This window comes from Ambystoma mexicanum, chromosome 7p (assembly GCF_040938575.1).
Source record: "Ambystoma mexicanum isolate Mex_15411 chromosome 7p, UKY_AmexF1_1, whole genome shotgun sequence".
In the NCBI taxonomy this organism is placed as follows: Eukaryota; Metazoa; Chordata; class Amphibia; order Caudata; family Ambystomatidae; genus Ambystoma; species Ambystoma mexicanum.
The window spans coordinates 745,451,375-745,475,258 of NC_090939.1; the positions used below are offsets into that span (position 1 = coordinate 745,451,375).

Genomic DNA, 23,884 nt, shown 5'->3' on the forward strand with positions numbered 1-23,884 from the left:
TCAAGAATGTTGCCAATTCTGTGGTGTGCTGTGAAGTACCATCACATAGTATGAACCTCCCGAGGTACCGGCAGGTTTTCCTCCGTACCTCTGACCTTTCAGAAATGGGTGAGAGGCCTTCTTACCAACTAAGAAAGGTCTTCTATCGCAAATCTCAGAGGTTGAACAAACTGAGAAAAACACAAAAGTGGGCAATCTAGCAAAAGGTAGGGAGGAAAGAACCAGGGTATGGTATCGAACCCTGTCCTGCAAAATAAAATTGAAAACAAACATGAACAAGAGGAACATTGCAGTATAAGCAGAATAGATTCCCCCCACGCTTTACTCGGTCTTAAGACCCTCATTACTACCCAGGCGGTAAGCGGAAAACGATGCCGGTAAATGAATACCGGCATCGTTTTCCGCTAGGTCCGATTATGACCCGCGAAAGTGCAATTAGCGACATCATAGTTTACGGTGCCGCTAACAGCACCAAGGTCGCGCGCGCGCGACCTACCATGCCGTAAATACCGGCATGGTGCAAAGCTCCGCAGATCACAAACCAAGCGGACATGCCCCTAACGCCATCACCAAGGCCGTTAAGTACCTTACCGCCATGGCGCTAATTCCGCCATCGCGAACCAACCGTAAATGGCCATGTGCAGTGTTCCCAGCTGCCACAGGTGCACAGAATCAGCACAGGTGGAGGCAATACAGACTCTCCCAGTGCAAAAAGAGCACACCCCACCCCTACCAGCCCCAGTCACACTCCACAATGATACCAATAGGACTAGCAATGTTGGGGCTGGAGGACCTGATAGCAATGCGAGTGCTACAACTGCAACAACAACAACAACAGGCTGCACAGAGGAGACGCAGGAGGAGAAGGAGGGCAAGGTAGGGCCAGCAAGCCCCACCAGCAGAGCCAGTGGCACCACGCAGGCAGCCCCCAATCCCACGCATCAGAGCCAGTCCATTCAACCTCACCGCAGAGCAGATCCACACCCTGTACAGACTGGACCGGGACACCATCACCAACATTGTGCACATGATACACAACGACATTGTCAGCATGATAGAAACACCCACCGCCATCCCGCCCCTACTGAAGGTCGTGTCCGTGCTCCACTTCCTGGCCACAGGCACCTACCAGCACACAGTAGGCCACTTGCATGGCATATCCCAACCATTATTCTCACGTACACTGATCCAAGTGCTTGATGCCCTCCTCAAGCACACAGACGACCACATCTCATTGCCACAGTCTGCCCAGGAGATTGCCAACACCAAAGTGGGTTTCCATGCACTAGCTGGCATACCTGGTTGCATTGGTGCCATCGACTGCACCCATGTTGAATTGGTGGTCCCACATGCCATGGAGGTACCATACCGCAACCGTAAACTATTTCACTCAATCAACGTGCAAATGGTCTGCGACTCCAACAGGATCTTCACACATTGTTGTGCCCGATTCCCCGGATCAACCCATGATTCAATGGTCCTTCGGAACTCCACAATACCACGCTACATGGAGCGACATGCAGGCCCAAGATCCTGCCTACTCGGTGAGTCTAATGTCATGAGCATGGAAATGCAAAGTGTGTAGGTGATCGACGTAGCAATGCATATTTCACCTGGCAGAAAGGGGGGGGGGGATGATGCATACGTCACATGGCTGCGACTAGCAGTAGCCAGATCATACCCTGAGGCAGCACTCACGTCATCTGACAACTGTATACATGATGCCTGATCTAATCAGCCCTAACATGTGAATGAAAGTGTACCCCAACCATGACACAACCATCTGCAAGTGCATTGTACGAAATGTGACCACATAGACTCCAAAGGAACGCACCTACATGCACGTCACCAAACACCATCAACAGAAAGGCCTGTCCCCCATAACTGCGCACAAAGGAGGCACATGTCGGATAGGAACATCAATGCACCACTACACAGACAGCAAGACCCATAAACTCCCCCCATTGACACCAGTATTGTTCCGTGGGGTCATAATGAGCCAGACAGCAATGTTGCAATCATGTGAGCTTTGACCTCACAGGACACGTGCCAGGTCACATAAAGTAACTGCCTGAATGGACACAGTGGATGGGCACTCACAAGGCAATTGTCACCCCTGCATTGTGTCTTGGCATGCAAAACAGTACATGAGAGCCATGAACATATACCGGTTACATAGTGTGGATCCATTAGCACAACTAAATTTGGTGCAAAGTAACAGTTGAATGCAAGTCATGGTGGCGCGTCATGTTCAGAAAGCAATCTCATTCCTGACACATACATTGTTGCCCATTTACAGGTGATGCAGGCTATCCCCTGAAGAGGTGGCTCCTTACACCAGTCCGGAACCCACAGAACCAGCATGAGGAGGACTTCAACCGTGCCCATGCACGTACCCGTGTGGTGATAGAGCAGGCCTTTGGCCTACTGAAGGCACGTTTCCGCTGCCTCAGCAGGTCTGGCGGGGCACTCCTGTACCGCCATGAGAATGTTGCGAAGATCGTCATGGCATGTGTCATGCTACACAATATGTGCGTCAGACGTAACGTGCCTCTGCCCCCTGACGCAGAACTGCAACCACCTGATGATGAGGATGATGAGGGTGGGGATGGGGCAGCACCTCAAGGAGGCAGCGATGCACAGGAGGGGCGTGAAATGCGTCAGAATCTCATTGACCAATACTTCTAGCACACACAGCGTGTGCGTGTAACATGTGGACGGCACTTGGGGCACTGTGTGTGTCTGGTATATACACACTGTAGACTGTACAACAATAAAGCACACATACACAATGAGCAATGTCCACATATTTGGTTTGTGATAAACGAAAAAGTGTATTGTGCTTCTGAAAAGTTATGACACACCCAATCCCCCCTCCCCCCTGAACACCCCAACACACCCAATCCCCCCTCCCCCTGTACACCCCAACACGCCCAATCCCCCCTCCCCCCTGAACACCCCAACACACCCAATCCCCCCTCCCCCCTGAACACCCCAACACACCCAATCCCCTCTCCCCCCAGAAATCCCTGCAAAGGAGTGCCAGTGCCCGTGGTGAAGTGGGTAATGTTTCAGTGGTCCACTGGGCGGGCACTATTACCAGCCCCCTGTCCCGGAAGCTGGGGCCCCCCTGCCTGTACTCTTCCGGGTCCTGGATGACCTGCGGACGGGGCTGGATGGGGCCGAACTTGCAGCTGAGGAGGTACCGGCCTGCTCGGTACTCCGTGTGTCCATGATTGTCCGTATCAGTTCACTAATCATATTCCGCACTGCGGCTAGTTCTGTGCATATGTTCGTGCTTGCTGATTGGATGGCTGCCTTGATGCTGTCAGCACACCTCTCCATGCCTGAACTGGCACCTCCACAATCAGCAACATGCTGCGTTAGGATTGACGCCAGTTGTTCTTGCCTCGCTGATATTTGGTCCAGCACCTGGCTGAAATCAGGCACAATGGAGGTTGCAATTGCAGGCCCAATAGGGCTACTCCCCTCTTCCACTACTCCCACTGGGCTTGGAGTGGCTGGCCATGAACCTCCAAGGGATTGCCCCTGTGTGTCCTGTCCATGCAGGCTACATGGGGACAGGTGTGGGGAGGTAAGTTGGGTGTTGGGGGGACCTTCCATGTCATCATCCCCATTTGCCACATCGCTGTCAGAACAGGCTGCGATGGCCGCAGTCTCCCCGACTGTACTGCTCCCCGCAGACACGATCCCCTCAGTGGGCAGCAGTGGTTGTGGGTCTGCCTTGGGTGCCATCATGTCCCTTTCCTCGGGGGGAATTGCTGCCCTGGGCTGTTCGGCAACAGGAATTTTGGCCTGCTGTGGGTTGGCCATGGGTCCAGCAGAGGTGGATGGTTGGTGGCCTCTTCCCTCTGTCCTGGTCTTCTTGGCTGGGTTGGTGCCACTCTCGTCCCTGCCGGTGTCCGAGTGTGAGCCTGTGGTGGAGCAGAGGAGGGAAAGTGTTATTGATGGTTCAGCTGACATTGAGCAGGCATTGTGATGAGTGCCATGGTTTAGATGGATAGATGGTGGACTTTGTAGGCCGTGACATACAGGTTGTCTCCCTTTTGGGTGGGTTGAGCATGCAGGAATGTGTGTGCCTGCTGTAGAGTGTACATGCTGCATGTGTGCAGGGTGTGGGTCTTCTGCTGATGTGTTGCGTTTGCCATATGGGGCGACATTGTGATTCCCATGTAAGTGTGATTCAGGGTGTTTTGCAAGGCTGAATTGGGGGCACCTACCTGTGTCTCCTGATGTCGGGGCTCCTCTCTCCATTCCGCCGACGCCCTCAATGCACTCTATGCCGATCAATGAGGCACATGTCTCCTCCCATGGCTGCATCTTCAGTGGGGAGTCTGCTCCACCACCAGTTGCCAGTCCCAGGTTGCGGTTTGCTGACAGTATGCCCCTTACTCGGAGCCGGAGGTCATCCCACCTTTTGCGGCACTGTCTGGCGGTGCATGGGGTGCTACCTACGGCACTGACGCGTTGTGCCACGAGTTCCCATACTGCTTATTTCCAGGCTATGGCTGGTCTCGTCATCTCTGATGAGAAGACGATGTCTGCCTTCTCCTGCAGCGTGTCTGCCAGCATAGTTAGTTCTTCGCGACTGAAGCGGTCCTGCCGCTGCCTGTCGCAGGCTTTTTTAACAACTTTTGGCATGGTTAGGTGTGGAAATGGGTGGGTAATGGGATTCACAGGGTTTCAGGGTCGAATGTAGTGTGGTTGGGTAGGATGGCAATGGATTGTGTTTTTAAAGATGGCCGCTGTGCTCTTTCCCGTTCCGTCGCGATGACGCTACTTCCGGTTCCGCTTATTTGCGGTGCCCGCTAATTACGGTGCCCGCTGATTACGGGGCCCGCTGATTACGGTCGGCGCAATGATGGGTGGCGGTAGGTCACCAAGCGCGGCGTTCGATGCCGGTAAGGGCTGTTTACGCCATGGCGTAGTTTACATTACCGCCATGGCGTAATGCTCGTGCGCGATGGGTCGGAATATGGCGCTCTTTACGCCATCGGTCCATGGCGTAAACGATGATTACGCCATGGCGGTAATGTAGCATACTTACCGCCAGGGTCGTAATGAGGGCCACAGACTGTAATGGAGCAGTTCAGTTCCAAACAGAGGTCCAGGGTGTCAGAAGATAAGACTGGAGCAAGAATCCAAGAAAGGGGAGAGAGGCTGAAACACAAAATTCCCCAGAGACAAAGGAGAAAGAGGGTTGGGGGCAGAGCCAAAAGCTCTTCAGTACAATCAAGAAACCTAGACCAGTGGGCGGGAGGCAGGGAGAGGATTTGCTTTTTGCTGCTTTTCTCGAATACATTTCTATGGGACACTCTTTCTTTTTGTCCTGTTTTGACTGCTGACCTGACTTTTTGGAGGTAGAAAAAGCCTTCTGCTTTTCTTCCCTTGTCTTTTTTCTCATTCTTATGAGGAACTGATCAGTCTATAGGACTATCAGTACAGGGAGACCATGGGCCTCATTACGAGTTTGCCGCCGGACTCGTGACATTTACTGGCACCTAGCTTGCTGGTGCCACCGGGACATTACAAGTCCCGTCAGACTAGCAAGCTAGGTGCTGGTAAATGTTGTTACCCATTCCCTTGGAGTTGCATAGGACTCCAAGGGAATGGGTTCATGGAAGCACTGCCACCGTTCCTAAGGGTGCTGGTGCTTCTGTGATCAGTCTACCCACTGCGCCCACTCCGACCGGCAGGGTCAGACCTGTCAGGCGCAGCGGCTCTGGCAGGCAAACTCGGAATGTAGCAGAATGTGGTGGTCTGTTGTAATGAGGCCCCATGTCTCTTAGTGAATGTCTTGCATTGTTACAGTTTCACACAACACCCTAGAATGAAGTGTGGTTAGGATACTTTGTATCCTTATAACTTTTTCTGTAGTGGCTTTTTTGGTTACATTTACAATTTGCCAGGATGGGCTGGTGGCAGCAGATATTTTACTACCGTGTCTTATACTTTTTACTTGTGCACTTTTGCATTTACTGCAAATGTCTACTAAAGGTGGCTAGCACCCTAAGACGGCCATGCCACAAGGTTTTTATCTGTCCTCTGTCCATATTGTTCTTTGGCCTTCTTCCTGCCTTCTCAGGTCCAGAATTGCCAAATATGGGAAGCTGCTGCTTTCCCGGACAAAGAGACAGTTTGTGTTTGAGCCCGGATGTGAGGGATGGGACTGTTTGTTCCCAGTATACACTCTGGTGCCAACATGTCTGTTGCTGGGCAGATGTCTGGGTAGCCACTGCTAGTTTGGATGGTGCAGATTGTTATGTCGGTGCTTGGTGCAGGTGAGCAGGGCAGCGGTGTACTTGATGGACCAAAGCAACTCCAGATAAGGTATTCAAGTACTGCTTTATTGCCCTTGTAGTGAGTACCTTGCAGGGTAAAGGCAGAGATTGTCCTTCCCAGCAGCTGGCACCCGCCATCCAGGCTTATGCTCACTCTCCAACTGTAACAGATCCTTTTTCATTCCAACATTGAAGTGGTGGTGTTGGTCTCGCTCTCACCACTCCATAGCACGCACACACCCAGCTGGCCAGTACACATCACACTCACTCAGCTGGCCGCTACACACCTCCTTTCCTACCGAAACACAAAGAAGTTGTTTGTGACGGCAAGGTATTACTAAGAACCACATTACTCTAGACAATTAGCGAAGTCTAACAATAATGGCATATCACTGCATGACAAGTATGAACTATACCTGAACCATACCTAATCACATCACAAACGTATGAACCCTGCCTAGTATAACAGTGAAACACTACACCACCCCCACACATAACACAAAATACAATCCACAGACAACATACTCACCTAACACATAAACACCATTAAAGTATGCCAGACAATGTCCAGTTTCCTAACACCCAGACAGTCCACTCTAACTACAATAGCAGAATGATCCCTGCTTGAACACGTACGGCTGTTACTGACCCCCAGGAATCATGGAGTGCCTGTAGTCTGGGAAAATCGAAATCCACATATACAAGTATCCAAATAACACTCACACTCAACGTTTTCTAGTCAAATAATTATTTATTTATTTAACAGTCAGTTTAAATAAGCATTCTTTAGAAAGGACAATATGCAACAACCAAAATACACTTCATAACACCTTCTCAGATTTAGAATAAGCAAGTAGATACTCATTAGAGATGCAGTCAATACACTTCCTACACCCTGTGGTGACTTCAGTTTCTAGGACATTATTGGCATTTATATATCACTTTTTATACTTAACAAATTCTGAGATTGTGGAAAAGGAAAAGGTTAAGTAAGGAAAAAGGTTAACAGATTCTCAGAGCATGTGAGCACTTTTCAATCTCCCAGTGAAATCTACATTAGATCTTTCCCAGCAATAGAAGGTACATTTATGCACCACCTATGAGGCACAGTTAGAATCAAAGTCAATGGGTCAGAAGAGTCTGCAGGGAGCCAGGACAGCCAAAGTCAATTTGAACACTGTCTATGGAGATGAGGCACTTTTTTAGATAGCACAAAAGTGTTGCACAAAGTTAGAGAGTTGTAGAAAATCACTGTTGGAGGCACAAGCTGTTAGGCTTATGAAAGTCATAGCTGAGATCAACTCTGCAAAAAGCAGCTACTGCAAGTCTCAAATGAGATAATGCATGCTACAGACAAAAGCAGTAAGTACCCATTAGTCGGCACAGTACCTTAGGTTTGAAGAAGAGGATCCAGCTGGCTTCTGTTCTGGTTGCTGTCTTGCAGATCCTGGGTTCCTGGGCCTCAGTCATGGGGACAAGAAGGAGGACGTCTGGAGGACTCCTGCATTGCAGTTCGAAGGTCGCCGGCGGCTACAGGATATTTTCCGTTCAAGCGGCACTTTGCGGTTTCAGCTACTGGCAAATAGCACCACTGCGGCTATTGGACACTTGATGGTCTTCCCTTGCTTCTGGAGTCCAGCACTCTGGTGAGGTGACTCAGGCTTGGGTCGTCCTGTTTTGGGAGGCTCCTCAGGATCTTCCTGGAGCTCTGGTCCGGCTTCAATACGATGCACTCGTCTACGGATTTCTCAACCCCTGGTATTTAGTTCCAGCAGCAGCAAGGAAGTACAGCCAGTTGGGGACGGTCCTCCAGCAAAGTTAATCTTGGGGTTAGTTTGTCCTACCAACCCAAGGGAAGAAGTCGTCCCTTCGGGGCTTCTCTAGTCGATTCAGAGTTGGAACTTCAGCACAGCAGCAGGGCTTCAACGGGCAGTTCAACAGTCCAGGAGGGTGCAGCAAGCTTCTCTTCCAGATTCCTCCATTGGATGTTTCGTCCAGTGGTCAACTCTGCCTTCAGTCCAAGAAACCTCGCCTTTTATGCAGGTTTCTCCCATTCATGTACAGTCTAGCTGTCAAAGGACAGCCAGCCAGCCAATCAGCACTGGGTGCATTCAGGTAACTAAGGAGACTAAGGACAGGGAGTTTCGGGCACCTCCCTCGCTTCCTGCCCTGCCAGACACACTGGAGCCAGAAGCGGGTTTCAATACTGAAGCCCGCCAAAGGCAAAATGAACAAAAGGGTTAAACCTGGTTTGGCACGCAGAGTAAAACCCAAGAAAGACCTCACAAGCAAGAAATGGTGAAAAAAGAAGACCGGGAACATTTTGACAAAATTGGTACCCATGGGTGCACTACTGCAGCTGAGGGTTCACCCTGCTGTAGAAACGCACAGTGGTAGGAAAATTAAACCACTACCGCCAGCCATTTAAAGTAGTGAGGGTAACATAAAAATGTGTACATGAGTAAGTAGGAAAAGGGGCTACTAAATAACCCGCTCACACTTACACGAAAGATGGCCTGTACTGGACCTACATAGGAAAAACTGGTAAGTAAAGTCAATTTCACTTTTCTACTCTTGGGAACAGTAGTTCACCCAAGAGAAGGTATTTAAACGTTATGAGAAATCCAAAGGACTGCTCTGTGACACTGCACTGAAGGTGGGATGTGTCTCCATACAAAAAGTAGATGCTTATGGAGTTTGTCAGACTCCACAAGTAAAGGAAACACAAAGTCCAAATCAGATCAAAATACATAAGAGTGAGAACAAGGTCTCACTCACTCCAGGATAATAATTAAAAGTCCTAAAGTCCAGAAAAAGAGCTGGAGGTCTCTGAGGGAATTACCTCAGAAATGAGAATTCTCCCTAACACAACTGAGATAGGCACACAGCCAGAATAGCCAATAACACCAATGAACAGAAGTACAGCAACAGCCCTAGAGAACCCAAAGGACACTACTCCTCACTACTCCACTCACACTGTCATAAGAAAGAACCCACAGGTCACTAACCCAATACTAACTTTTCACCACAGAAAAAGAACCACCAAGTCACTAATCCTGCAATGTCACCCGGTCTACGCTCAGTAAATCTATGCCAGTTACAATATCCCTTAACACCAATAGCTTGCAGTACGTACTAAAATAACACCACAATGAACTAAGCCACTTTTGGCCCTCGATCCAGCCATATTCACGCACACTATGGCAACCATTTTAACACAAACATAAAATGCACAATGCACCAAGCCACCTTCGGCCCTCGCATCATGTCACATCAATACGCCTATGGCATTTGCTTCAACGGCAAATTAATATGCACAATGCACTAGGCCTCCTTTGACCCTCGTATCATGACACATCAATCCGCCCATGCACAATGCAGTAAGTTCCAATCAGCCCGCGCATCATAGAATAACTCCCCATAACTAATGCTGTTACCTCCCTCAGGCATTACAGCATGGCTCGCCTGTCACCCAAACATGCAGCGTATAAATTCTGGGACGCTAGGCCCTCATTAAGAGATTTTCGTATCAAGCTGGTATTATCGGCGGGATAGCAGCAAACTGTCCTTACTGTCTCCGTCGCCTGATATCCCTGTATTACTGAGAGACGGTAATTTCCCATTCCCATGGACTCCTACAGGACTCCATGGGCTGGGATTGTCTGAATCACAGTTACCGGTGCCGGTGATTGAGGCATTTCTTTGCAGGTAGGCACCTGATCTACGGGCAGGTCAGGCCTGCCCGAAGATCCGTGGCCCCCACCAGCAAACTTGAAATGTGCCGATCCCAAAAAAATGCTGGAGCAGGAATTACTGGCATTTGTTCCGGACCGGCACACTTGTAATGAGGCCCTAACTCATAGCAACACTCATATGCTTACTTCATGCAGTATATACTTGCAATCATTTGCTAACCTCTGCCATTTGACAAAAACTACTCACTTATTAAATCATTCTTCCAATTGACTATACATTTGATAACCACTTCTGATAAGTACAGAATTCTCTGAAAGTTAACCATAACATACATAAAATGGGTTCAGATGAACTACTTAAGTGCAAAGCACTAAATCAACTCAATGGCATTAAGACATGCATTTGATAAAATAACCCTATGGCACAAAATATATACATTATATAAAATTATGAAACTCAACAAAATAACTCTTATTATACCACGATAGGGATGTAACGGTATTACGGTATACCGTTAAAGATACCGTGAACCACTTAATTGAACAATAATAACCGTCACATTGTTTATACCGGTATACCGTTCATACCGTTAAGTGTGCTTTTCAATCTGATTTGGAAAGGCTGCAGTAAGCAAGTTCTGCGCAGTCTTGGTCTTGCACTGTTGGATGTGCCGTCTGCCAAGTAGTTTCAGTTTGAGCAGTTTTTAATGCCATTCCATAAACCACACGTGCCTGACACAAAATCAACATGTTAGCAATAGGAAGAATAAATACAGTGCCAAGAAGGAAAGGGGTTTACTTTTTTTTATTTACATTTTTTTTTTTAAAGCGCTCACACAGCCCCAGGGCATCGAGGCGCTGTTAAAGAAATTGGTTTTGTTTATTTTGTTGCGTAATTGTTTTTGTCTTAGTTGCGTATTTATAACATGCTTAAACACCCAGAGGTTTCTAATCGCGGACCCAGGGATCGAACCTGTGTTGCTTCGTGTCGTCTTGCTTCCAAGGCACGCACGTTGCCGCTGAGCTATCCTCCCGGGACTTTGGGTTGGCGGCTTTGGGGTTTATATATTTATAATGGATAATGTTTTCTAAACATATGACAATGGCGGATTTCCCTGGTTCTATCATTGAATTTACATATAATAAGTCACACTGCGAAATTTAATCATCTCTGTGGGTATTCCCTGCTGCCATACCAAAGGGTAACATGTCCGTGATTACTGAACACCTTTTGGCCCAGAAGTAAACTAAAGGCTGTAACGTAAAGAGAGAGTGCGTGTGTGTGTGTATGCGCACAAGCGTATACTACCATCAGACTCCATTGATCTGTGGCATGCAGATTATCAATTTGGCAACATGTTCATCTTCTCCAGTAGCTATTGGGGGAGCTAAAAGCCTAAATGACCACTTAAGAAAAGCTATTCAGCTTGCTTTGCCAGTCGCAGCAGGGCCACACCTCCCCCTCCTCTCCACACGTGCGTTTGTGTTTGGTGCAAGCAAGGGGTGGCATTTCAGTGGAAAGTATGTTGAAAAGCCCAATTCTGGCCCTGGGTGCATGGTTTTGTTTGTGATGATAAATCTGACAATTTATGACCTTTTAGAAAATATTTGTTAGGATTAGTTAACTCCACTTGCTATACCGCGATAACCATGATATACCGTGATTTGGCAAGAAGTTTATTGTACCGTCATAAAACGAATACCGTGACACCCCTGTACCACGAGCATGATGTACTAACCGCTGCACGAGTTCCCAAACAACTTTCCAGTTTCTTTTTCTTTTTTTTTTAAATCACACGATGAACATCACACCTTGCGTTGCAATAAAGTGAATCATGCTTCATGCCTTAACCTCAGTGAAAGCACCCAAATTGATCTCCTTAAAAAAAGCAAGGAAATCAGGATCCAACTCTTCCAACACTTTAAAAAAACAAACTTTATTTACACTTGGCAGACAGAGAATAAGTGCAACAAATGCAGTAAACTGTTAATCGTTAATCGTAATATAATGCGCTTATGCAGTGGGCAGGTCTCTGGCCAGAAAGGTCCGGAATCCACCCCATGTGTCCCTTGGGCTTGACGTAATAGGTTGCTTAATTATATATGTTTCTTCAGTCGTTAACCCATGTCAATTCTTTCAACCATTCCCACGCATTCTGAGCCTTCCATTTCTTGAGAATGCATCTTTTAGCCGTTGTACACCCCATGTTTAGGAAAGAACGATTGCATTTTTGCTGGACCCCGTCCCGAATAGTATACTCAAGGGTGAGCTGTCTGTCCACTACTTCTGACAATATTGAGTAAACCTGATTCCTGAAATGCAGAAGCCTGGGACAGCTCCACTACATGTGTACATATGATATGATATGATAGTTTATTCATATAGCGCCTACACACAACGTGCTTCAAAGCAAACGTTATCATACTCGCAAAGCGGGCAGCAGCCATCATGATCAGCATACATTCTCTTCAGCTTACATTGTGTGTAATGTAACATATTCGGGATCTTAAACTAAATCAATTTAAATCTAGCATTCACTGATACAGACTAGGTAAGTAAACACATTTTTCTCTAAAGCCCCCCTACTTCCAATTCTGCCGCCCATTTCTCCCTGACCTAAATTCCTCTTACTGGAGTTGTATCTATAATTAATTTATATAAGGAGGACAGTATTTTCTGACAGACATAAAGGTAGATATAAAGACCGATAGTTTGTTTTCTGTTGACTCTATAGGATAGCATTCGCGCCACTTCGATGCCACTGATCTTAGCCTGTATAGTTGTAGTATTTCTGTGGGCGTGCCCTTCAACCCTTTCCTTCAAGTGCGTAATGTTAAGAAGTTCCCGTCTCACAGGTCTCCAAGTGTGTAGTATCTTAGTTTTTTCCCAGTGTACACTTAATGCAGCGTCCCAGGTAGGGGGAGAGGTTTGGGAACTTCCAAAGTGGTAGCCATTTATAGTACGGGCATTTCGCATTCGTTCTTGACTGTAGCCCTCCACGCTGCCAGGGTAGTCTCTTCAGGATCAAAGGTGCAGTTATCTTTGTATTGGGTGTTCAACACCAGAGATTTCATATCTGAGTTCCCCTCAGCCCCTCTTTCCAATTTTACATGTAGTGGGTCACTCTACCAAGTGTTAGGGAGTTTTCTAAAGTCCACCTGTGGTAGGACTTCATAAAACTATCACCTTGGTATACAGAGCTCCAATGTCTAGTATGGGCCTATACCACTCATAGGGCCTCATCACGAGTTTGGCTGTAGCCCTTAAATGCGGTGGTAACGGTATTACAGCCGCATTTAAGGGCTGGCCCTATCGCGAGTTGGGCGCTAAATCGACTGTTTTACCTCCAGTTTTTTTCTGGAGGTGAAAATCCCTGTTTTCGGCTGTATTACAGCCGGCTGTATTAGCCCGCATAATTAGCGCTGAAAATTCCCCATTGGATCCAATGGACCCAATCAGGAATGGGGATTTACCGTTAAGGCCCAACTCGTGATCCGGTGGTAATACCACCGGACTGGTCGGTGTTAGGGCTATTACAGTCATCTGTATTACAGCCGGGAATACAGCCCAACTCGTGATGAGGCCCGTAGTATTGGTAGTATGGCAGAGCAGCCAGACTTATTTTATGAGGGAGATGTGAGCTGTATGACAGTACAAAGAACTTAGAATATACATAGGCCCAAAAAAACATTTAAACACCTATATCAACATAGTTATTTATTGTATATATACACATTTTCAGATAAGTAAGTAATATTTCAAAACTAATAAATGCAATAGAAGCCCAATGCAATACTTCAGGTGAGTAAACCATATGGTAAGACTTATAAGGTTAATGAACACAGTTCAAAGGTAAGTAAAACCACTGTTCTAGTAACTCAAAATGTTCTGTTGTAGGAATAAAATAATGAACAACACCAAAAATAGCAGGTTAGTACATTGCAAGACTTATAATACTTTTCAGAGGCCTTAACGCTTTAGTCCATCCCTACCTAGACAGGAGTCCTTCAAAGTCAGATTGGCGGGAAAGCAGGTATAGCACATTTGTAGAAAAGGCAAAGTTCCAGAGGATTCTTCAGTTATAATTAAGTATCAAGCTTTTGTTGGTAAAAAGGGTTCAGGGACCTCAGTGACGGATCCCTCAACGCGCACAAACGTTAGGCCTGGTTGAACATGTATGGGCGAACACCCAAACACTGGAATCAGCACTCCAGCCACAAAGGAGCGACAGGATGACTCATGGTAAGGATTACCATGAGCCCCACAGTACCTGAGGAGGGTTGAAGATGATGGAGCTGGATCCGTTCACGATGTAGCAGCGGCAAACCCGGTCATTTGTTCCTTGGTGGTGGTGACAAAAGGAGGAACTCTTGAAAGGATGTCACAGCAGCAGTCGAGAGAAGGGAACCCGAGCCCACTGAAGCTCTAGTGTGTCTGTGAGGACAGGAAGCAGGGGAAGAGTCTGAAATTCTGCTCTTCTTTATCTTCTGGTATGCCTGCCTGGAACCAGTTCCGTCTGGGAGGGTTTGAATGTAGCATGGGTCTTGATTGGTTGGGTTCCTGGATAAAAGGCGAGTATTCTGAGGCTGAAGACAAGTCGACGACTGAAACTGAAGAACTAAAGAAGAAGACAACCAGAGAAGACAGCACCTTCCAGCGACCAGAGAAGCCTGCTGAAATACTGCTGTTGTCGTCACCCTGTTTTCAAATCGATAGGGAAGCTCCAAAGAGGATGACTTCCTCCTTTGAACTGGTGCGCGTAATCACTCCTAAGAAAAGCTTCAATTTGGGCCATCCATCGACGTGCTGCAACCTTCCTGGGCTTCAAACCTCCAATACCTTGGGACCTGCAACCATCCTGCAGTGCATTATCTTCCGAATAAGGAAACCTCTGAAACTTTGGTGGACTCCTTCCAGTCCTCCAGAGGCAAGAGTCTGCTCATCACTGTCCCCTCAACAGAGAGCAGGATCTAGCAAGCAAAGCGAATCGACGGGCAGTAATCGCTCTTCATCTGGTATCCTGAAAAGGGCGCCAAAGCCACAGAGCTGTGAGAAGCTATGAAGAATCCTGTGCTAGGAGCCTTTCCACTTGACTGCAGCTGCGAAATCCCTTCCAGAGTGCCTCCTTTCGTCACCACGACCAAGGAATAGGAGACCAGGTCTGCAGCTGGTGCATCGTGAGGGCATCCGCCTGCATCATCTTCTTCACTGCTGAGGTACTGTGGGACTCGAGATAACACTTACCTAGAGTCGTTCCTGCATTTGGGAGTCCATCCATGCATGTTTTCCTTTTTGCCCTCCAACTTGACTTGGAAAGACTTCATAACTAGATAGGGATTGACTATTAAAGCAATGGACTGTGTAAAAGCATTCTAAGTAACTTACCTTGCATTGGTATTGTTTCATATTCTTTCCCTGAAACAAAGTATTACAAGCATTGTAAAGTGCTTACCTGTTTATGTTGGTCTTGTACCTTCAGCTTCTTACTGAAACAGAATATTCTACAAAGTTTACTACAAACTGGTTTTTACTTACCTTGAATTGTAGACTGCCATTCTGTACGTCTTTTTTCCCTGTGGTTTACTGTTAGGGAGAATTCTCAGAAATGTGTTAATTCCCTTCTACCTTAGAGACCCCAGCTCTTTTTGCTGGACTTCAGGACTTTTAATTTCTAACCTGGAGAGAGTGAGCCCTTTTCTCACTCGCTCATGTCTTTTTATTGTGATTTAGACTCTGTGTTTCTTTTAACTTTGGAGTCTGACAAACTCCATAGGCATCATCTTTTACATTGTGACAAACAGCACCTTCAGTGCAGTGGCACAGGGAAGTCTCTTAGATTTCCCAAAGGTTTAAATACCTTCTCTTGGTGAAACTACTGTTTCCAAGAGCAGTAAAGTGAAATTGACTTTACTTACATTTTGTAACTTTCTAGACCCAGCACACACTATCTTACCATAAGGTGCTGCGGGGGTTACTTAGTATCCCGTTTGTCTAGCTTCTCATGTAACATTTTTATGTTACCCTTTCTACAAGCTTCTCATGTAACATTTTTATGTTACCCTTTCTACAAGCTTCTCATGTAACATTTTTATGTTACCCTTTCTACAATTAATGGCTGGTGGCAGTAGTTTACTTTTTACTACCATTGTTTTTACGGCGGGCTGCGTTCCCAGCATCGTCAAAATGGCCCCAGTTTTCTTTTTTCACCATTTCTTGTTGGAAAGGTCCTTCTTGAGATTTACTCTGCGTGCCAACCTAGGTTTGGTCCCTTTGTTCGTTTTGTCTTTGCTGGGATTCACAAGTAAAGCCCGCCTCTGGCTCCAGTGTGTCTGGCAGGAAGTGAGGGAGGTGCCCGAAACTCACTGTGCTTAATCACCTTGGTTAAAGGAATGCACCCAAAGGTGATTGGACGGCTGGCTGTCAGGCAAGGACAGCCACCCTGCTGTGTGATTGAGAGGTAGGCTGGAATGAATGGGAGAAACCTGCATAAAAGGGGAGGGTTTTTGGCTTGGAAGGCAGAGTCAACCACTGGATGAAGGAATCCGAAGAAGAATGCCTGCTGCAACACCTGGACCATTGGTTTGCCTGGTGAAGCCCTGCTGCTGTGCTGAAGCTCTGAATTCGCCTCGACTAGAGAAGCACTGCAAGGACGACTTCTCCCTTTGAGCTGGTGGGACCAATCAACTCCAAATGAAGCCCGTCTGGACATCCTCTCAGAGCTGGCTGTACTTCCACTGCTGCTGCTGTTGGAACCGAAGTGCCAGGGAGAGGAACACCAGATTGTTTGTGTTGCTTTTAAGTCCGACCCAAGCGCTAGGAAGATCCTCCGGACTCCCCTGATGCAGGACTGACCAAACCTGAGCTACCTCAACAGAGTGCTGGACCCCAGAAGCAAGGAAAGTCTGAAGTGGTATCCGAGAACTGCAGTGTTGCTATTTGCTGTCAGATGCGAGGAGCTGAAACACTGAAGAACCGCTGAATTGAAGTTTGTCCATTGCTGCTGCTGACCTTCCATTGCAGAGCAGGAGTCCTCCGACGTCCTCCCTCTTGTCCCCACGACCGAGGCTCAGGAACAACAGGATCTGCAGAGCTGTATAGGAACAGAAGCCAGCTAGAACCATTTCTTCTAACCAGAGGTACTGTAAAGTCTAAGAGAACTTACCTCTTGTTGCGTAGCCTGGCTTGCTCTCAGTTGAGACCTGTCTTGGTTACTTTGCAGAGTTGCTAAAGCTTTGCCCCTCACAAGCCTCACAGCTTGTGGCCCTTCAAGTGTTCTATTTCCTACAAACATTTCTAAAAACATTGTGCAAGACATTTTACCTACCTGCAAAGAGGATCTTCATCCCCCCTTGACATTGTGCAATTAACATTGGCTATCCTGGCTCCCTGAGAGACTCTTTTTACCTCTGAATCTGTGCTTTATCTTTTCCCCCAGGAAAGGGTTAAACTTATTTTACATTGGAAGGTTCTTAAAAGTAATTACCTGTTTGTGAATTATTTGGTAACCTTTGTTTTATTCCTCTGTTCTATCTTTTACACCAAACTTCGTATTGCTCTAAATGTACCAGTGATAAATCAATGTCCACAGTGTCCTAGCTATTTAAGTCACCTGAGGGTTTAGGAAGTGTCTGTGTGCCATCCCCAATGGGTATCATCTGATTTAGAGAAACAGGGTGTGTTTTGAAATGTGTTATAAGTGTTATATATATATTGCTCCCTTCTGAAGAAGACTTATACAATTGACTGTGAAATAAATTAATAACTGTTTTATCAAGAAACCTTGAGTATAAGTGTTTATTTGGATAACTGCTACTGTGAAACTCTATGTCACAACATTATTGCTCACATTGACCCCTCTTGAGATAAGCCTGGCTGCTCAGCCACAATACCAACCTGTGTAGTTCAGACTTATACCAAAGGTTGGGTCCCAGTTGCCAGGAGGTCAAGGTTATTGTAGTGCACCCAAAGGGTACTGCATACAATCTTGCCTAAGGTTTACTTACCAGAATTACTGCGTTGGTTTTTGCTAAGGACGTTTTCTTAAAGTCCACCTGGAGGTAAGACTCTATACAATGATCCCTTGGTATAAAGGTCCCCAATTCGTAGTATAAGTCTGTACTATCCAAAGAATTGGTAGAATGGCAGAGCAGCCAGGTGTATCTTATGAGGAGGATGTGAGCTGTAGGTAGGTACAATGAACCCAGTCAATACGTTAGCCCAAAGAAACTCTTACACACTGAAAGTTATAATAAATGATAGATTTATTTTAGATACACAAGGCAAGGTCAATACTATTTTAGACTAACCAATACACATAGGAAATATCAACAATACTTTTCATAGGTGACTGCTTCAATGGTATTGCTTGCGCTTACACTTGTTACAGAAAATGACAGTAATGACAGTAAATTGATTTACAAAGTCACTCAGACAAAGGGCCTCATTACGAGGTAGGAGGTAGCAATGGTGCTATTACCACCATGGCTACACCCTTACCGCATTCTGGGTCCGGGTTCTCGAAATAGGGACTTACCGGGTCATTCCAACCTTGGAGGACCCGGTAAATCCCCATTCCGAGAACCATTCCCCATTCCCATTCGAGCCCCCATAGGGCTCAATGGGAATGGGATGGAGCTAATAATGGGCCCGTTATTAGCTCCCTGGTCCCTTAGTGGCTCCCGCTAAGGGCGCCTGGTAAAACCAGGCACCCATAGCGGGACCCACTAAGGGACCTCGGAATAGGGCGGTAAGGGTTTACCGGCACCGGTCCCCTTACCGGTGCCTGTTAACCCTTACCGCCCACCTCGTAATGAGGCCCAAAGTCTTTAGGAAGGAAAAGGAGGGTTAGTCAACACTGATAAAAGATACTTACTTCGAATGGATTGTGTCATCCCAAGTATTCCTCATCTTATGATATTCGTATCCTGACGGCTTCGCTGTTTCGGCAAAGCATTTCTCGGCAGAGGGCGCTGTGCACGAGGTCGTGGCGTCGATGTCCCTCGACGGGCTCCGTACCGTGTCAACGTCACCATTAGTATAAATAGCTTGTGCCGCGCCCGTTGGCTTCAGTTCCGTTTTTCCGATTGTTTCGCTCTCGAGAACGGTGCGCTTCGAAATTCTCTTCAGAAAATGTCGTCTTCTTCCACCCCTTCTGCTCCCAAGACCGGGTTAAAAAAATGTATTGACTGCGGATCGAAGATGCCGATTACAGATCCTCACCACGTTTGACTTTGGTGCCTAGGTTCAGACCATCGAACCATCGACTGTGGCTCCTGTCAGTCGATGACAGAGAAGCCCTTTGTGAGAGGAAAGGTAAACTGGCAGTGGGGCGGGAAGCTTCCAAGGCCTCCTCGAATGCCTCAACAAAAAGACATAGGAAATCAAGCGATTCGAAAGAATCAGATCGTCGTAAACACTCTAAGAGATCTCGATCACGCAGTAGATCGAGATGCTCTTCCTCTTCAAAAAAGGTTAAGAGGAGACATAGATCTCTCTCTTTGAGAGGATTGGGTCCTGCGACATATTCCATATCTATGACAGTAATCACCACAGCTGTGCTGCTTCGGAAACTCTTCTGCGTCGATGACGTCGATACGCCACCCTCAAGGACCTCCTCCGACGGCCGACATCACTGGATGTTATAAGTAGGACGCACGACGCCCATAGCCTCAGTTCCGTTTTTTCCGCGAACGTGTTTGCTTCGGGAAGCTCGGCGCGCCTCGACTCTTTGGAGTTTCTGTTGTTTTCTCGGTTCTTTGAACCTGTTTGGTGTTTGTGAAATATTTCTTCGTGAAGATGTCTACCTCGTCTTCCACACCGCGTCGGGGCTTTAAGAAGTGCGGGGACTGTGGGTCCAAGATATCGGTCACAGACTCGCACGATGCCTGCCTCTGGTGCCTCGGGGAGGCCCATGACACGGATGACTGTGTCGACTGCCAGTCGCTCATGTCGAAAGCCTAACGGGAGCGCAAGAAGAAGTTATCGGTAGGTAAGGTGTCCAAGCCCCGGAAGTCGAGGTCTGCGGGGCTTTCGACGGACGACTCGAGGGGCGACTCTCCGCATCGTCGTCGGAAGTCCAGTGGGTCTCGGTCCCGGAGTCGGTCTCGCCACTCCTCTGCCTCTTCGAGGCACTCCCGGAAGCACTGTCATCGGTCGCCTTCCCCGTCCTCATCCGAGGACTCCGCCTGTCGGCGGGTCGCTTACCCCACCAAGCATGCGACACCGGAGGAATGGACTTCGTTTGGGAAGAAAATGTTGGCGATTCTCGAATCGCAGGACACTGGTCCGTCAGTGCCTCTGAGTGGGATCAGTCGTGGTCAGCCGAGAGACACCGCTCGCACGCCTTCGGGCTCGGGTGGTCATCACAATTCGCGGGTAAGGTCCCGCTCAGACAAGAGGAATCGTTCTCGGCATGCCCGGTCCAGGTCCCAGTCCTTGACGTGCTCGAGACCGCGTGAACTTGTGAAGTTTTCGAGGAAGACATTGACGCCGAGGCTGTGTCGACGAGGGTACCCCGTGGCTCGGGGGAACCACCTAGAAAGGCTCTGGCCAAGGTCAAGCATGGCTTTGGTTGCAGTTCTGTGCCTTCTTACCGCCATCTGGAGTTCATTTCAGAGGTGGATGAGGGCTCTGATGATGGCATGGTACCTGACACGGTGCCTGACGAGATTCTCTCGGGCCATAGCCAGTTTGAGGACCTTAGGCAGTCCCTGCATGATGCTAGTGGAGTGGACACCTCTCCGGAAGTGGAGTTTTGTAGGCTCTCATGCCGATTCTTCGTACCGGCGCCTTATATCAAGGGTCACCGAGTACTTAGGATGGTCTGCTCCCCCAGGGGAGTTTGTTCAGGATGACCTTACGAATATCCTCGACATTGGTCCACCAACTGACCCGGTACTGCCGTTTCATATGGCTCTACAGAGGAGGGTGGCGGCGGCTTGGACTGCTCCGGAGAGTCTCCCGGCAGTGAGCAAGTCTTTGCCGCGAAAATACTGCGCAGCCAGTAGTGACCCCTGCTACTTGTCCAAGCACCCTACTCCGGAGACTTTGGTGGTGCAGGCGGCTACGGCCCCGGCAAAGCAGGCATCGTACCTTACCATCCCTCCTGATAGGGACGACAAGCGTTTTGACGGCTGGGCGAAGAAAGTGTTTTCTGCAGGGGGTATGGTACCTTGTCTCGTTTCACGCACACTCTGTGGAACTGTGTTTCCTTGGCGGCTTAACATATTCCCGAAGGGGATGAACGGGACGGTTTCCTTACCATGGTTCAGGATGGCAAGGATGCCATGTGTGAGGCAGGTTTTCAGTCGGGTTTGGACATGGCAGATTGCGTCAGCCGGTCCATGGCGGCGAGCACCGTGATCCGCAGGTTTGTGTGGTTGCGGAAGTCGGGGATTGCTCCTGATGTGCAGGCCCGGCTCCTCAACATGCCCTTTGACAGGGAACATCTTTTTGGCAGCAAGGCTGACGAGAGCCTTGAGAGGTTGGTGACCTCAAAAGTTGCAGCGAAGTCGTTGGGCGCTGCAGTTCGACAACCTCCGCCCTTTCGTCCTAGGGGACAGCAATGGGGGGGAGGTTCCTTTCGTTATTACTCATCCTTTGGTAAAGCGAGAGGAGCTGCCAGTCAAAGGGGCCACCGTAGGAGTGCCAGAGGTGGAAAACAAGGTACTCGAGGTGCCAAGGCCGTTCGGGCTGTTGCCTCTTTGCCTTCAGGCAACGCAGCAGCCGCTTCAGCTCAGTCATGAGGCCATGTCCCATGGTTCGCCGGTTGGGGGAAGGCTGGCGCAGCATCTTGCAGAGTGGCGCGCCATCTTGCAGAGTGGCGCGCCATTACTTCAGATGTGTGGGTTCTGGAAATCATAACCCACGGCTACTGTCTTCCTTTCCGGCAGAGGCCTCAAGACAATCCAACAGGGAGTCTCTCTTTGAAGAGTCCAGATTCGCTCCTTGCGCAGGAAATTCAATCCCTGCTGGAGAAAGGTGCCATAGAACTGGTGCCTGTAGCGGAGAGGAACAAGGGATGGTATTCCCCTTATTTTTTGATTTCCAAGAAAGACGGGGGATTGAGACCCATCATGGACTTGCGCGGTTTGAACAAACTCCTCAGGAAGGACACGTTCAAGATGGTTACTCTCTCTCAAGTCCTCCAGGCCCTTCAACTTCAGGACTGGTTGGTGTCTCTCGACCTCAAGAACACTTATTTTCATGTGCCGATCCATCCAAAGCACAAGAAGTACCTGAGGTTTGCGGTTGGCGACTCGCACTTTCAGTTTCGGGTCCTGCCGTTCGGATTGACCTCCGCCCGAGGGTCTTCACCAAGCTCATGGTAGTGGTGGCAGCGCACCTCAGGAAAGGGGGGATTCACGTCTACCCCTACCTGGACGATTGGTTGATCAGGGTGCTCTCCCGAGCAAGTCCTGGATCATCTGTCAGTCACCTGCCACTCCCTCCACAAGCTGGGCTTCTCCCTCAACTTAAAGAAGTCCCATTTGACACCAACTCAGAGGCTCCAGTACATCGGAGCAGTGATCGACACGTCCCTGGGGCTGTGTTTTCCTCCCCATGTGAGGGCTCATCACATTCAGCAGATGGTGCACAAGTTTCAACTTGCCCAGACTCTCCCAGCGTTCGAGTTCTTGAGACTGCTCGGCCTCATGGCATCCTGCATTCTTCTGGTGCCAGAGGCCAGGTTGCGGATGAGATCTTTGCAATGGGCACTTCAGCTCCAGTGGCCTCAGTCCTCCGGCAGGATGTCGGACCCTGTTTAGGTGCCGTCTTTGGTCGCCCGGGACCTTCTGTGGTGGGCCGACGAAGGCAATCTGATGAGGGGGCCTCTGTTTTGGCTGCCCTGGCCCGAGGTGGCGATTGTGACGGGCGCATCCCTCACGGGATGGGGAGCTCATGCCAACGACTTGACAGTCAGCGGTCGTTGGTCTCCATTGAAGTCCAGACTCCATATCAATCTGTTGGAGCTGAGGGCCGTCAGGCTAGCCCTGAAGGTTTTTCTGCCGACTGTGCGAGGAAAGAATGTTCTGATCCTGACGGACAACACGGTGGCCATGCACTACCTCAACAAAAAAGGGGGGGCAGGTTCACTTCCTCTGTGCAGGGAGGCGATGCAGCTCTGGTTCTGGGCAATCCAGCAGGAAGTTTCGATCTCGGCAGTTCATATGGCAGGAGACAAAAACGAGACGGCGGACGCTCTGAGCAGGCAGAGCGCGATCTCTCACGAGTGGGAGTTGGCTCAGGAGATTCTCCTGGAGATCCTTGCCCTTTGGGGGACCCCTCAAGTAGATCTCTTTGCCTCCAGTGTCAACCGGAAGTGCGAGAGGTTCTGCTCCTGGGAATTTCCTCCAAACAGAGCCTTAGGAGACGCGTTCGTGGTGGAGTGGTTATTCCCACTGCTGTACGCTTTTCCTCCAGTCCCCGTCATCCTGCAGGTACTGCAGAGGTTACGGAGGTTCGGTTCCCGGATGATCCTCATTGCTCCGGCGTGGGCTCGGAGGACGTGGTACCCGGACCTTCTCGACTTGTCCATCTGCCCTCCACGTCGTCTTCCCTACCGAGACGATCTGCTCTCACGGGAGGGGGGTCAGGTTCTCCATCCAGAGGTCAGGTCCCTCAACCTTCACACTTGGTTTGTAAAAGGTTGAGGTATAAGGATTGGGGCCTCCCTGAAGACGTGATGGAGGTGTTGCTTTCGGCCAGACGGCCCGCAACAAAGTCCCTGTACCGTTGCCGTTGGAGAAAGTTCTGCGACTGGTGCAGGGTTAAGAATGTGGATCCTTTTGCATGTGAAATTCCCATGGTTCTGTCTTTTTTGCTTTCTTTGGCCCACAGGGGCCTTCATGTGGGTACCATTAAAGGTTACCTGGCGGCGCTGTCCA

At 48.7% G+C, this 23,884-nt stretch overlaps 1 protein-coding gene across 1 annotated transcript in view; it reads left to right on the forward strand.

Moving 5' to 3' along the window:
- Window positions 1–23,884, forward strand: part of SEPTIN10 (septin 10) — a 671,502-nt gene that overhangs the window by 452,319 nt on the left and 195,299 nt on the right. The window lies entirely within an intron of this gene.